Raw genomic sequence first — 12,983 nt, forward strand, 5'->3', positions numbered from 1 at the left:
ACATAACCCACCAGTACAGCATGCACCAAACCGAACGTTCGTGCTCACAAGCATTGAAAAATCTAAAGCACATTCTTAAAATACAACGACTACATAAAAAAGGAGTAATTGAACACACCCAACACGAATCACAAGAATTCGTGTCCAATATCTTTATAAAAAACAAGAAAGATGGTGGTTGCCGCATCATCATCGATTTGACAACTTTAAATACCTTTGTACAATATATTCATTTCAAAATGGAAACCTTTGTTACTGCTAAGCAATTAGTTTCCGTAGTCTACTATATGGCAAGCATCGATTTAAAAGATGCTTACTGTACAGTACCCATCAGAGGGCAATACAGGGCACTACCAAATGGGCTAACTTCAGCCTCCAGGTTATTCACAAAAATTTTGAAACCAGCCTTGGCGTTACTGCGAAAACAAAAACATATGGTAATGGCATATCTGGATGACATATTTATTGTTGGCAAAACTTTGGAATTGGCTAAACTAGCAGTAACAGCCATGAAACAACTGTTCGAAGAACTGGGATTCATCATCCATCCAGTTAAGTCTAAATTAACGCCTTCAACAAAAATGGATTACCTGGGATTCACCATTAACTCGGTTCACATGTCAGTGACTTTGCCGATAGAAAAGGCTACAGCCTTAAAAGAGGCTTGCAGCGAAATCATTGACATCACCAAACCCTCCATGAGACTGGTAGCCAGGATAATTGGGAAAATAGTGGCCGCATTTCCAGCCACACAATTTGGACCTTTACATTATCGAAATTTACAGAGAGCTAAAATAAGAGCACTCAAAATTAATGGGGGCCATTTTGACAGGCCAATGGAGCTACCTACAGAAGCCATTATAGAACTAAAATGGTGGGAACACAACAGCAAGTATTGCTCCAACCCACTAATTATCAGCAACCCGCCTATGGTACTACAAACTGATGCCAGTGCACTTGGTTGGGGAGCCACCAATTCCATCTCGAGCTGTGGAGGGAGATGGAATGCACAGGAAGTATCATTATTAAAAGCACGGGGTATAAACTACCTGGAAATGTTAAGTGCATTCCATGGCCTTAAGTCATATTGTTCGGGGTTAAATCACTAAGATTCAAGATTCAAGATTCAATTTAATTGTCATTTGGACCCCTTGATGTCCAAACGAAATGCCGTTTCTGCAGCCATACATTACAAACAAATAGACCCAAGACACAACATAATTTACATAAACATCCATTACATCGCTGTGATGGAAGGCCAAAAAAACTTATCTCTCCACTGCACTCTCCCCCCCCCCGATGTCAGAGTCAAAGTCAAAGTCCCCGGCTGGCGATGGCGATTGGCCCGCGGCCATTAAAGCCACGTCGGGTGGTGCGAGGTCGCACACCGGATCTTGGTGTTAGAGCCCCCGGCGTGCGCTCGCAGAGTCCCGCAGCCATTCCAAGCTGCGCGGGGCGGTTATGTCAGGCCCCGCTCCAGGAGCTCTTCAACCCCGCAACTCGGGCGGGAGAAGTCGCCGTTGCAGGAGCCCTGAAAAGCGGTCTCCCTCCAGGGACCCGCGGGCTCCCGGTGCCGCCGTCCGCCAGACCCGCAGTTGCAGCCTCCGCATCTCCGGAGGTCGGGCCGCAGCAGCAGCAGCGCTCCACCACCGCTCCACCCGCTCCGGACTCGGCCAGCCCCGCGACGGTGAGGTGAGTCGTCCGCACCAGAGTCCCAGGTCTTCTCCTGTTGGAGGCCGCTCCTCGTTGCAGCCCCAACGACAACGGAGACCCGGCAAGAAAAGGTCGGGTCTCCCATGCAGGGAGAGATTTAAAAGTTACCCCCTCCCTCCTACCCCCCCCCCACTCCCCCCCACCCCACACCCAACAAAAAAAAACAAAAACTACATAAAAACATAGACAAAAATAATTAAAACGCGGATGGGCTGCAGAGGCCGCTGCTGACGAGAGTCGCGCCGCCTACCGAACTATGTTAGACTACAAATTGACAACACCACCGTGTTAGCATATATCAACCATATGGGTGGAAATAAATCAACATCATGTGACAATCTGGCCAACACAATTTGGCAATGGTGCATCCAGAGGAATATTTGGATATCATCTACCTACTTACCAGGTAAACTAAATTTAGTGGTAGACACCAGGTCACGCAAATTCAATGAAAACACTGAATGGATGTTGGATAAACATATATTTGCTGAAATTACTGCACGGTATGGAACACCAGATATCGATCTTTTCGCATCCAGGCTAAATCACCAATTACCAAGTTATGTTTCATGGGAACCAGACCCTGGGGCAGCAGCTACAGATGCATTTTCGCTGCATTGGGGGAAATTGTTTATTTATGCATTCCCTCCTTTCTGCCTCATCAGTCGGGTACTAAGGAAAATACAACAAGACTCTGCATCTGGGATTCTTATAGTACCCAATTGGCCTACTCAACCATGGTTCCCGGTGATACTAGACATGGCATTAGAACCGTGCATCACCATTCAACATAGACCAAATTTACTGGTCCATCCAGTAACACAGGAAAGTCACCCCTGTCATAAACATACCAACTTATTAATTTGTAGAGTCTGAAAGCGCCTCTACAACACATGGGACTGACGGACCGAACAATGGACATGATTGCATCGGCCCACAGACAGTCCACCAAAAAACAGTACTTGGTGCACATCAAGAAATGGGGGAAGTACTGTCACGACAATAACCTCAACCACAGGTCCAACAATATTCCGTCTGTTCTGGAATTCTGGCCAGTCTACATTACAATGAGGGGCTCAGCTACAGTGCTATCAACTGTGCCAGAAGTGCTCTGTCTAACTACCTGTAGCAAGGAACAGAGCGGCATTCTGTAGGGACTCACCCCCTGGTAACTAAACTAATGAGGGGTATTTTCAACACGAATCCCCCAAGAACCAGGTACGCCAAAATTTGGGACGTGAGCATTGTATTGACCATGTTGAGAAACTGGTTTCCACCAACAGCTCTGTCCCTACAGAAACTAACTATGAAAATGGTCATGCTGATGGCTTTGGTCATGGCACAAAGGGTCCAGTCGCTACAAAAACTAAGGCTGGACAACTTGACCACTTCATCTGGGAATTTGATTTTTCTTATCCATGACTTAATAAAACAGAACAGACCGGGAACAGCAGGACAAAAAATAGAATTCAGGGCCTACCCGACGGATGACCGCCTCCGTGTAGTAACTCATTTACTATTATACATTGAACAGACAAGAATCATCAGAGGGAAAGAAATGGCACTGTTAATTAGCCACAAACAGCCACATAAAAAAGTAACAGCCCAGACCATCTCACGATGGCTAAGACAGGTCCTAATGAAGGCAGGAGTAGATACTAACGTTTTTAAATCTCACTCCACCAGGGCTGCAGCTACATCAGCAGTAAAACAGTTGGATGTTCCCATGGACCAAATCCTCAAGACTGCAGGATGGTCAACGGAAAGAACGTTCCAACGATTTTATCATATACCGGTCATAGAACCTGGAACATTTGCAGAAACACTTTTAAGTTCTGTAATATGATTTACCCATAAATAGGGGCTATGATTTGGATTTAATTAAAAAAAAAAAAAAAATTGTTTTTTGTTGTTTCAAGATCGTATTGATATCTAATGATGTTAACACTATTCTCCCCACAATCAAGGCAGAAGTGAGGCATGGACTCGTTCCACAGCATAGAATCACAGAGCTTTAAAATCTTCAAGTAGTCACTCACGCGACTCTGAAGTAAAATAGTAAGATTAAACGAGAACTTACCAGTTTGAAGTTTGATCTTTATTTTATGAGGAGGAACGTTGAGGGAATACGTGCCCTCCGCTCCCACCCTTGATCATATCCTGAACTGGTATCTCTTCTCTAATCTTACTATGTTTAGTCATTATAGTTATCTGTGATTCCACACCGCTGCTTTGAAGAATGACACGCATGCGTCCTAGCGGGGTTCTTCACGTATTCCCTCAACGTTCCTCCTCATAAAATAAAGATCAAACTTCAAACTGGTAAGTTCTCGTTTAATCTTACTATTTTATGTGGCTGTGTATTGTTGCTATTAACTTAGTATGCTGTATGGTAACTCAAATTTCACTGTACCTTAATTGGTAAAGTGACAATAAACGCAAACTTGAATTTGAACTTGTACATAATCAAAGGAAATAGGCATCGCTGGGTCAATTATTATCCATCGTTAATTGTCCTTGAGAACAACGATGGGATGCCTTCAGGAATTTCTTGTGTTCTTGTAGTGATGATACAAGAGTTCCAAGATTTTGAAAAAACAGTAATAAAAGAATGATAATTTAATTTCGGAGTCACATGAGTGATTCATGAAGAAGACCCGCCAAATCGGTAGACAGCCGCTGGACCGCAATCAGCATTGTTTTTTAACCACAAATAATCACACAAGAAAAAGCCAGTTCAGACTATTTCAAGGTGGCTGAAGCAGGTTCTGGTTTTATGCAGGTATTGACACTGATGATTTTACATCTCATTCCATCAGGGCGGAATGGACGTTCCCATCGACCATATCCTCGTGACCGCAGGATGGTCAAGTGAATGCATTTTCAAAAATGTTTTACCATAGGCTGATTGCCGAAACCGGGCTGTTTGCGTTCACGTTTGCCTCCCCTGACATAGAGGGGTTGTAATTGATTGCTTTATTCACATAAGCCATTAATACATTTGAATCAATGTTATGGTTAATGCATTGTTGATTATTCACTCATTCTGAGTCAATCGATGCAGTGAGACGCTGGGATTTGAATCTGGGGCATGAAATCAGAGAACTTTGAACTCTTCATGGAATCACTCACGTGACTCCGGTAAAATAGCAAGATTAAACGAGAACTTAACAGTTTGAAGTTTGATCTTTATTTAATGAGGAGTTACGTTGGTGATTACGTGGCCACCATGCCCAACCCTCTCTCTCACAAACGTCATATGGTAGTTCTTACTATGTTACTTCAAATATTCTGTTATCTGTGAATGCATACCGCTGCTTTGAAGATTGACGTGCATGCGCACTGGCAGGTTCTTCTTCACGTAATCACCAACGTTCCTCCTCATAAAATAAAGATCAAACTCAAACTGGTAAATTCTCGTTTAATCTTACTATTATATTCTCATCAGGAGGGTGTATAACTCTGTGAGGATCTCCTTGGTGGTGGTGGCCCCTTTCTTCTGCTGATCTTTCCTCTGATAGCAGAAACTGTGGACTTGTTGGAATTTCCAAATGGTGCACAATTCAAACACAGTGTGCTGGTGACCGAAGGAATGAATGTTTAGATCAAAAGATTAGATAACATCTAACAGGGCTCTTTTGACCTGGATGGTATCAAGCTTCCTGAGTTATTAGTGTTGCCTTACCCATGCAAGTGGAGTGTCTTCCGTTACTGTCTTGACTGGTGCTTACTGATCGGTGAAAATATCTTGAGGTGTCATGGGGTGAATCAGTCCCTGTAAGATACAAGCATAAGATTTACTCCAGTAGCTGCATTTATTAAGATTATGGTCAATAACAATCCCAGGTTGTTCGGGGGGGGGGGGGACGGGTGTTCGGTCAAAACTATAGTTGAATATCAAGGAGATACCTCCTGTGACTTTCGCTAATATGATGTTATCAGTATATGCCTGATTGTTGCTCAGATCTTGCAGAGTGATTTATTTCTGTGGAATTAATTGAACACAATGATCAATTGAACACAGTTATCGTCAGCAAACATTCTCATGTCTGACCTTATGATGGAAAGAAGGTTATTGATGAAACAGCTGAAGACGGTCGGGCCTAGGACACTACCCTGAGAAAGTCTTGGCCAGAGGAACACACTGGAGCTGGGATGATTGACCACCATATGCATCGGAGGTAAGATGTTGATTTCATGTTTTAACTTGAATCAAGTCAAGTCAAGTCAAGTTTATTTGTCACATACACATACGAGATGTGCAGTGAAATGAAATGAAAGTGGCAATGCTCGTGGACTTTTGTGCAAAAAGACAAACAACCAGACAACCAAACAAACTATAAACACAATCATAACATACATATTCTTTTACATAATAAATAATAGAAGGAAAAACGTTCAGTAGAGTTAGTCTCTGGTGAGATAGGCGTTTACAGTCCGAATGGCCTCTGGGAAGAAACTCCTTCCCAACCTCTCCGTTCTCACCGCATGGCAACGGAGGCTTTTGCCTGACCGTAGCAGCTGGAACAGTCCGTTGCAGGGGTGGAAGGGGTCTCTCATGATATTGTTGGCTCTGGAGTTGCACCTCCTGATGTATAGTTCCTACAGGGGGGCAAGTGAAGTTCCCATAGTGCGTTTGGCCCACTACTCTCTGCAGAGCCTTCTTGTCCTTGGCAGAGCAATTTCCAAACCAGATGGTAATGTTCCCGGACAAGATGCTTTCCACCGCCGCTGCGTAGAAGCAATGTAGGATCCTCGGAGAGACTCTGAATTTCCTCAATTGCCTAAGGTGGTAAAGGCGCTGCCTTGCCTTACTCACGAGTGCTGAGGCGTGTGATGCCCATGTCATATCCTCGGAGATGTGTGACAGATGTGGTACTGCAGAAGGATCACTATCACATTTATTTTGGCACTGTCCAGTATTAAGTAATTTCTGGAGTGACATATTTAACTGTCTTTCCAAACAATGTCGAATAAATATTCTGCCTGATTGTAATCTGGCTATTTTTGGTTGCTCTGACAATACAGGGGCCCTTCCTTCCCACTAGAAGCAGATTCTTAGAGCAAGTATGGTTGCAGCTAAAAAAATAATATCACTGAATTGGAAGTCTCCACTCTCCCCATGTTTCAAGGGCACCACAGTGTCAACAGTCGAGTTGGAGCTGAACCTAGCCACAGTCATGTGTGTACAGGGAGTACAATAGGGGGCTGAGGACGCAACCCTGGGGCGATCCTGTGCTCAGGGTGAGGGACTTCGATGTATTCCCTCCCATCTTGACTACCTGGGGCCTGGCGGTGAGAAAGTCCAGGACCCAGGCACACAGGGAGGTGTTGAGCCCCAATTCCATTAGCTTCCCGGCCAGTCTGGTGGGGACTATCGTGTTGAAGGCTGAACTGTAGTCTATGAACAGCATCCTCACGTAGCCCTCCTTCTGGCTGTCCAGATGGGAGAGAGCAGTGTGCAAGATCTGGGAGACCGCATCGTCCGTGGATCTGTTCGGACGGCATGCGAACTGCAACGGGTCCATGTTCCGAGGGAGGAAGGTGCAGATGTGTTTCTTCACCGGCCTCTCAAAGCATTTCATGACTACCGAGCTAAGGGCCACCGGACGGTAGTCATTCAGACAGGCTGGGGAGACATTTTTTGGTACTGGTACAATGATGGATTTTTTGAAGCAGGCAGGGACCACGGACTTGTCCAGGGAGAGGTTGAATAATGTAGTGAGCACTGGAGCTAGCTGCGTAGCACAGGACTTGAGTACTCGCTCCGAGATGCCATCGGGGCTTGCAGCTTTTCTCGTGTTCACCCGTGTCAGAGCCCTCCTCACGTCGTGCTCGGACAGCGAGAATGTGTGCACATTCCTCCCTTCATTGAATCATGTTCAATGTCACTGAGCTATCAGCAATTAATGGATTTTGTGAAATACTGATAAATGCTATGCATTAATTATATGTAATTGCAATGAGAAAGGAAATCAGTTCTAAGCAGTTACCTATACCTGCTGACTTGATGACCAGAAATTGACCTTGATACTTAAGATTCAGATTCAGATGAAATTATTGTCATACTCACCAGATGCAATGAAATTCCTTGTTCGCACGCAACTCACAAACAGTATACACGCTACTGAAAAATACAATAATAAATACAATGATAAATGCAAAACAGCTGAATGGTGCAAAGATTATTGTGCATTCCAAAGTGGCAAAAATACATTAAATGGAAATAATGAGAATGCAAAAGTATGCGGTAGCACCTCCGTGACAGGGTTGTGAAAGAGGGCGTTGATTCAGGGGTCTGTTAGTAGTGGGGGGAAAGCTATTCTCAAGTCTGGGTACCAGGGCTTTCAGGCTCCTGTGAATTCACCCAGAGGGTGGAAGCGAGAAAGGGATATGGCCACAATGGCCTTCAGGTTCCTATTAAATCTTTCCCCCTCACCTTAATACCTGTGTCCTCTAGTTCTGAATTCCCCTACTCTGGATAAAATACTTTGGCACTTATCCTATCTATTCCTCTATATGATCCCCCCTGATCCTCCTGCTCTCCAAGGAATAAAGTCCTAGCCTGCTCAACTTATCCCTATAGCTCAGGGCCTCGAGTCCCGAGCTCATGGTCCTGAACTACAGGGACTCTAGGCAACCTCCTCGTAAATATCCTCTGCATCCTGGTAAATCTTTTCTACAAGCTTTCCAGCTTATTGAATGGAGGAAATGTTATGACCAATTTTAGATGGCTGAGGTCGGTTGGGCAGAAAGTCCAAAAGACTGTTGTTGAAGGAGGGCCCAAGGCCAAGCCCAGAATGTAATATTTCAAGATACTGATATTGAAATAATCTGAGTATTGTGACATTGTAATGATTTAAAAAGCATAATAATTAAAGGTTGTCACAATCTGCATACGTTTCACTGTAGAAGATGATTCAAAATCTGAATTTTTCCCAGTTGAAATTCCAATAACAGCAGTTGGCTGAGAAAAGAATCAGAACTCATGCCTTATGCGAATGGTTTTGTTAGCTAGAGTATGTCAGGGTTTCTGCACGTGTGCTTTCCAAGAGGATCAAGAGTTTTATTGTCATATGTCCCAGATTGGACAATGAAATTCTTGCTTGCTGCAGCACAACAGAAAATGTAAACATAGTACATTACGGGAGACAAAGAGTTCAGTGTGTATATATACGCATGCACACATACTCAATAAATAAAGAAATATAGTGCAATAATATTAATAGTCTGTTGCAGTTCAGAGCTTATTTGTTTTTGTGTTTAATAGCCTGATGGCTGTAGGGATCAAATGTCCCAAATGTACTTTGCAATGTCCCATATTTACTTTGTGCCTTTATGTCTATCACAAATTTACTGATGGATTTGGAGTGGTGAATTGGAAATTGGACTCTGTTACTGAACCCCACATGATTCTAATGTTGGAGACCAGGCCTGTGGAGATCTGTCAGCATCAAACTGTGATTATCTCTCAGATCCATGCACATAATCCAAGACTCCTAGATTTCAAAGTATGTTACCTTTAATAATTATTTGCTTACATTTTAATGAGTTTTAAATGTTTATGATAGTCCGAGATATCTGAGAACCATTAATAATAGCACCTGCATCTCCAAAGTCAGCAAGGTTAGAATAGTTATTTGCCAGCTATCAAAGATTTTCGCAGTGTTTGTGGGCCTGGCTGTTTTGCTGCACTTCCAGAGACCCTGCCATTAACTACTCACAGCACTGAAATCCACATTGCTTCTGGACAGTATGTGGGCCCTCTGCATCTGGACCAAGTATGTCTAGGAATGGGGAAAGTTAAATGGCAATTACTAATGATAAAATTGTCAACAATCCATTAGGGTGCAGAGGAGCACTGCCCATTGAAGCACGCTGCCTAGTACCAGACTTCCCAGTCAGAAAAAAAGATCAATCCAGCATCTATTCTCTGATCCCTGTAAGAAATTTGTACGTTTCTATGTGAGCATCCTGTCTTCTTCTAAGTTTAAAGAAATGACCAACTCTGGGACGGCACCAGGTGTGTCCCACTGGGAGGGTAAACGCAGGGACAATATTGCTGATGTGGCCAGGCTGACATTGGAACATCACTGAATGAGCATTGGAACCCACATTGTTACAGTGCTAAGGAAAGGAGCACCTGGGTGGAAATTATTTAAGCATTACCTGTCAACGTGTACACGTCATATAACTGATCTTTTATGTACCTGTTAAAAGTGAATATGGCTGGGTTTGATATTTTAATGTGTCTGAAAAAGTATATGCAGTAGACATAATCAATAATATTAATAATTAGTACTGGTGCTGTGTACTTTATCTTGAAGGCATGCACTAATTTTCAAAGCAATTAATTCTGCCCTTTAAACAACTGATAATGGACAAGGGCACAGTATTTATGCCTATGAATTAATTTCAGTAATGTTTCTTTCAATATTGCAGAAATGACAATTAATTATTTTCTGGAGTGAAGTACGATAATAATCTCGCCTGGACCGATTTGTGCCACTCTGGAAATTTGATGAAGCATCTCCCAGTGTGAGTTATTCTATTGAATCAGACATGGTTTCCACATCAGGCTATAGGCAATTATGTCATTTCTCATGCAAAACCACTTATGGAGCATTGCAAGGGGGACAAGGACTCTGTTGCACTGTGAGTGCCTGTTGCTGGGCGTTCCTGGGTCAACATGCCATTACTAACTCATCGCATGATTGGGATGCCTGCCAGGTAAATGCATTCATTGACTACCCTGTTCTTGTGCTGAACCAACCACCTCCCCTCAATCTTGTCCCATCTTCAGCCAAACTACCCGGTTTCCTGATCTACAAGCAATACGACTGATTCAATGACCCCCTGCCCAATGAGCACTGCCATTGAATATTACTTCATCTCTTGCACTTGAGAACTCAGGCCTAGGTGGTCATTGGGCACCTAATGTAGTCATGAAGAGGCACAGGCATTTTTAGGGAGTGCTCTAATAATGGAGAGCAAGATTCAGATTCCGATTCAGATTCAACTTTAATTGTCATTGTCAGTGTACAGTACAGAGACAACAAAAAGCAGTTAGCATCTCCCTGGAAGAGCGACATAGAATATTTCAATAAATAAATCTATTTACATGTATACAGACATAGTGTGTTTCCTGTGGGAGGAGTGTCCGGGGGGTGGGGGGGAGGGGGGGGTTGATTGGCAGTCACCGAGGTACATTGTTGAGTAGTGTGACAGCCGCAGGGAAGAAGCTGTTCCTGGACCTGCTGGTCCGGCAACGGAGAGACCTGTCGCGCCTCCCGGATGGTAGGAGGGTAAACAGTCCATGGTTGGGGTGAGAGCAGTCCTTGGCGATGCTGAGCGCCCTCCGCAGACAACGCTTGCTTTGGACAGACTCAATGGAGGTGAGCGAGGAACCGGTGATGCATTGGGCAACTTTCACCACCCTCTGCAGTGCTTTCCAGTCGGAGACAGAGCAGTTGCCGTACCATACTGTGATACAGTTGGTAAGGATGCTCTCGATGGTGCAGCGGTAGAAGTTCACCAGGATCTGAGGAGACAGATGGACCTTCTTCAGTCTCCTCAGGAAGAAGAGACACTGGTGAGCCTTCTTGACCAGCGTTGAGGTATTGTGGGTCCAAGAGAGGTCATCGGAGATGTTGACCCCCAGGAACCTGAAGCTGGAAACACGTTCCACCTCCGTCCCGTTGATGTGGATGGGGGTGTGCGTGCCGCCCCTAGACTTCCTGAAGTCTACAATGAGCTCCTTGGTCTTCTTGGAGTTAAGGGCCAGGCTATTGTCAGCGCACCATGCTGTTAGGAGCTGGACCTCCTCCCTATAGGCCGACTCATCGTTGTTGCTGATGAGGCCAATCACCGTTGTATCATCTGCATACTTGATGATGGTGTTAGTACCATGTACAGGTGTGCAGTCGTAGGTGAAGAGGGAGTAGAGGAGGGGGCTCAGCACACAGCCCTGTGGAACGCCGGTGTTCAGGGTGAGGGTTGAAGAGGTGTGCTTGTCTAACCTAACCTATCTGTTGGTTAGAAAGTCCAGTATCCAGTTGCAGAGGGAGGGGTCGATGCCCAGGTTACCGAGTCGGTACAACTAGTTAAAGGGCGCCACGGTGGCGCAGCGGTAGAGTTGCTGCCTTACAGCGCCAGGGACCTGGGTTCGATACTGGCTATGAGTGATGCCTATACGGAGTTTGTACGTTCTCCCCATGACCATTTGGGTTTTCCCCGGGTGCTCTGGTTTCCTCACACATTCCAAAAATGTACAGGTTTGTAAGTTAATTGTCTTTGGTAAAGATAGTCAATTGTCCCTAGTGTGTAGGATAGTGCTGGTGTACCAGGTTCACTGGTCGGTGCGGATTTGGTGGGCCAAAGGGCCTGTTTCCGAACTGTCTCTAAACTAAACTAAATATTGTCATGTTTGGGATTCACTTCATTTGGTTTGCCCAGGTACCTTAATGTACTGTAACTGCTGCTGCTAGGTTATTTTGAATGTAGTTATTTATTTTGGACAAATATTAACACAGTTTCTTTTGTTTCCAAAGCAACCGGAAATCTATTTTCTTGTTCTGTTTTGCAGTTTCTCCTCCCAAAAGGACGTCTAGCTTTTAATCTTCATTATCATTGATTGCGCAAAATATATTTATTCTACAGAAAGATTTGCACAATACAGTATTATTTGGATGTAGTAAAGACTGCTTAAGAGCTGGTTTTATGCCTTGGCATGCTCTTTCCCTTCAAGCTCCAGCATTAATAATTCAACAGCTCAGTAACTAGCAATTTAGCACTCAAGAGTATTGACGTCCGTTCTGTATGCAGAGGAATAATTAGATATGCCGCTAAGTAAACCTTGTTTACTGCTGGGAGAGAGAAAAGGAAGGAGAGCAAACAACTTGGAACAGACAAGGGTACCCTTATACACACAAAGCAGCAATATAGTATTTCACAATTTGCCCATCAGCCACATGAGTTTCCATTTTCACTTGTATTAGTTTGGGTATTAAATAAATTAGGTACTAGAGGTGGCTGCATGATTCATTGAATGAAATTGCATGATGCATGGTCATCCCGCCATCCAGCTGGACTAAGCCGGTTAAAAACAAAATCCTCCATGCATGAACCAAAAGTCATGAAAAACAGCCCGAGTGACAGTGAAAAAAATGTTTTGGTGTAACCCTTCATTGTGAACAAACAATATGACCATTCAGAAAGAAAATGCAGAGGTCTGCTTCAGAAAGTAAAGATTCAGATAGTCATACAGCATG

The 12,983-nt window shown here is 44.0% G+C and overlaps 1 long non-coding RNA gene across 1 annotated transcript in view; it reads left to right on the forward strand.

The window, feature by feature from the left end:
• The window catches only part of LOC129700150 (uncharacterized), a 63,904-nt gene extending 53,078 nt beyond the window's left edge, over positions 1-10,826 (forward strand). The window contains exons 3-4 of the long non-coding RNA XR_008723985.1: positions 5,738-5,894; positions 10,156-10,826. This is a non-coding gene — a long non-coding RNA (uncharacterized LOC129700150). The remainder of the gene's footprint in view (positions 1-5,737; positions 5,895-10,155) is intronic.
• Positions 10,827-12,983: the final 2,157 nt, after the last annotated feature.

The sequence above is a fragment of the Leucoraja erinacea genome, chromosome 9 (genome assembly GCF_028641065.1).
Source record: "Leucoraja erinacea ecotype New England chromosome 9, Leri_hhj_1, whole genome shotgun sequence".
Lineage (NCBI taxonomy): Eukaryota > Metazoa > Chordata > Chondrichthyes > Rajiformes > Rajidae > Leucoraja > Leucoraja erinaceus.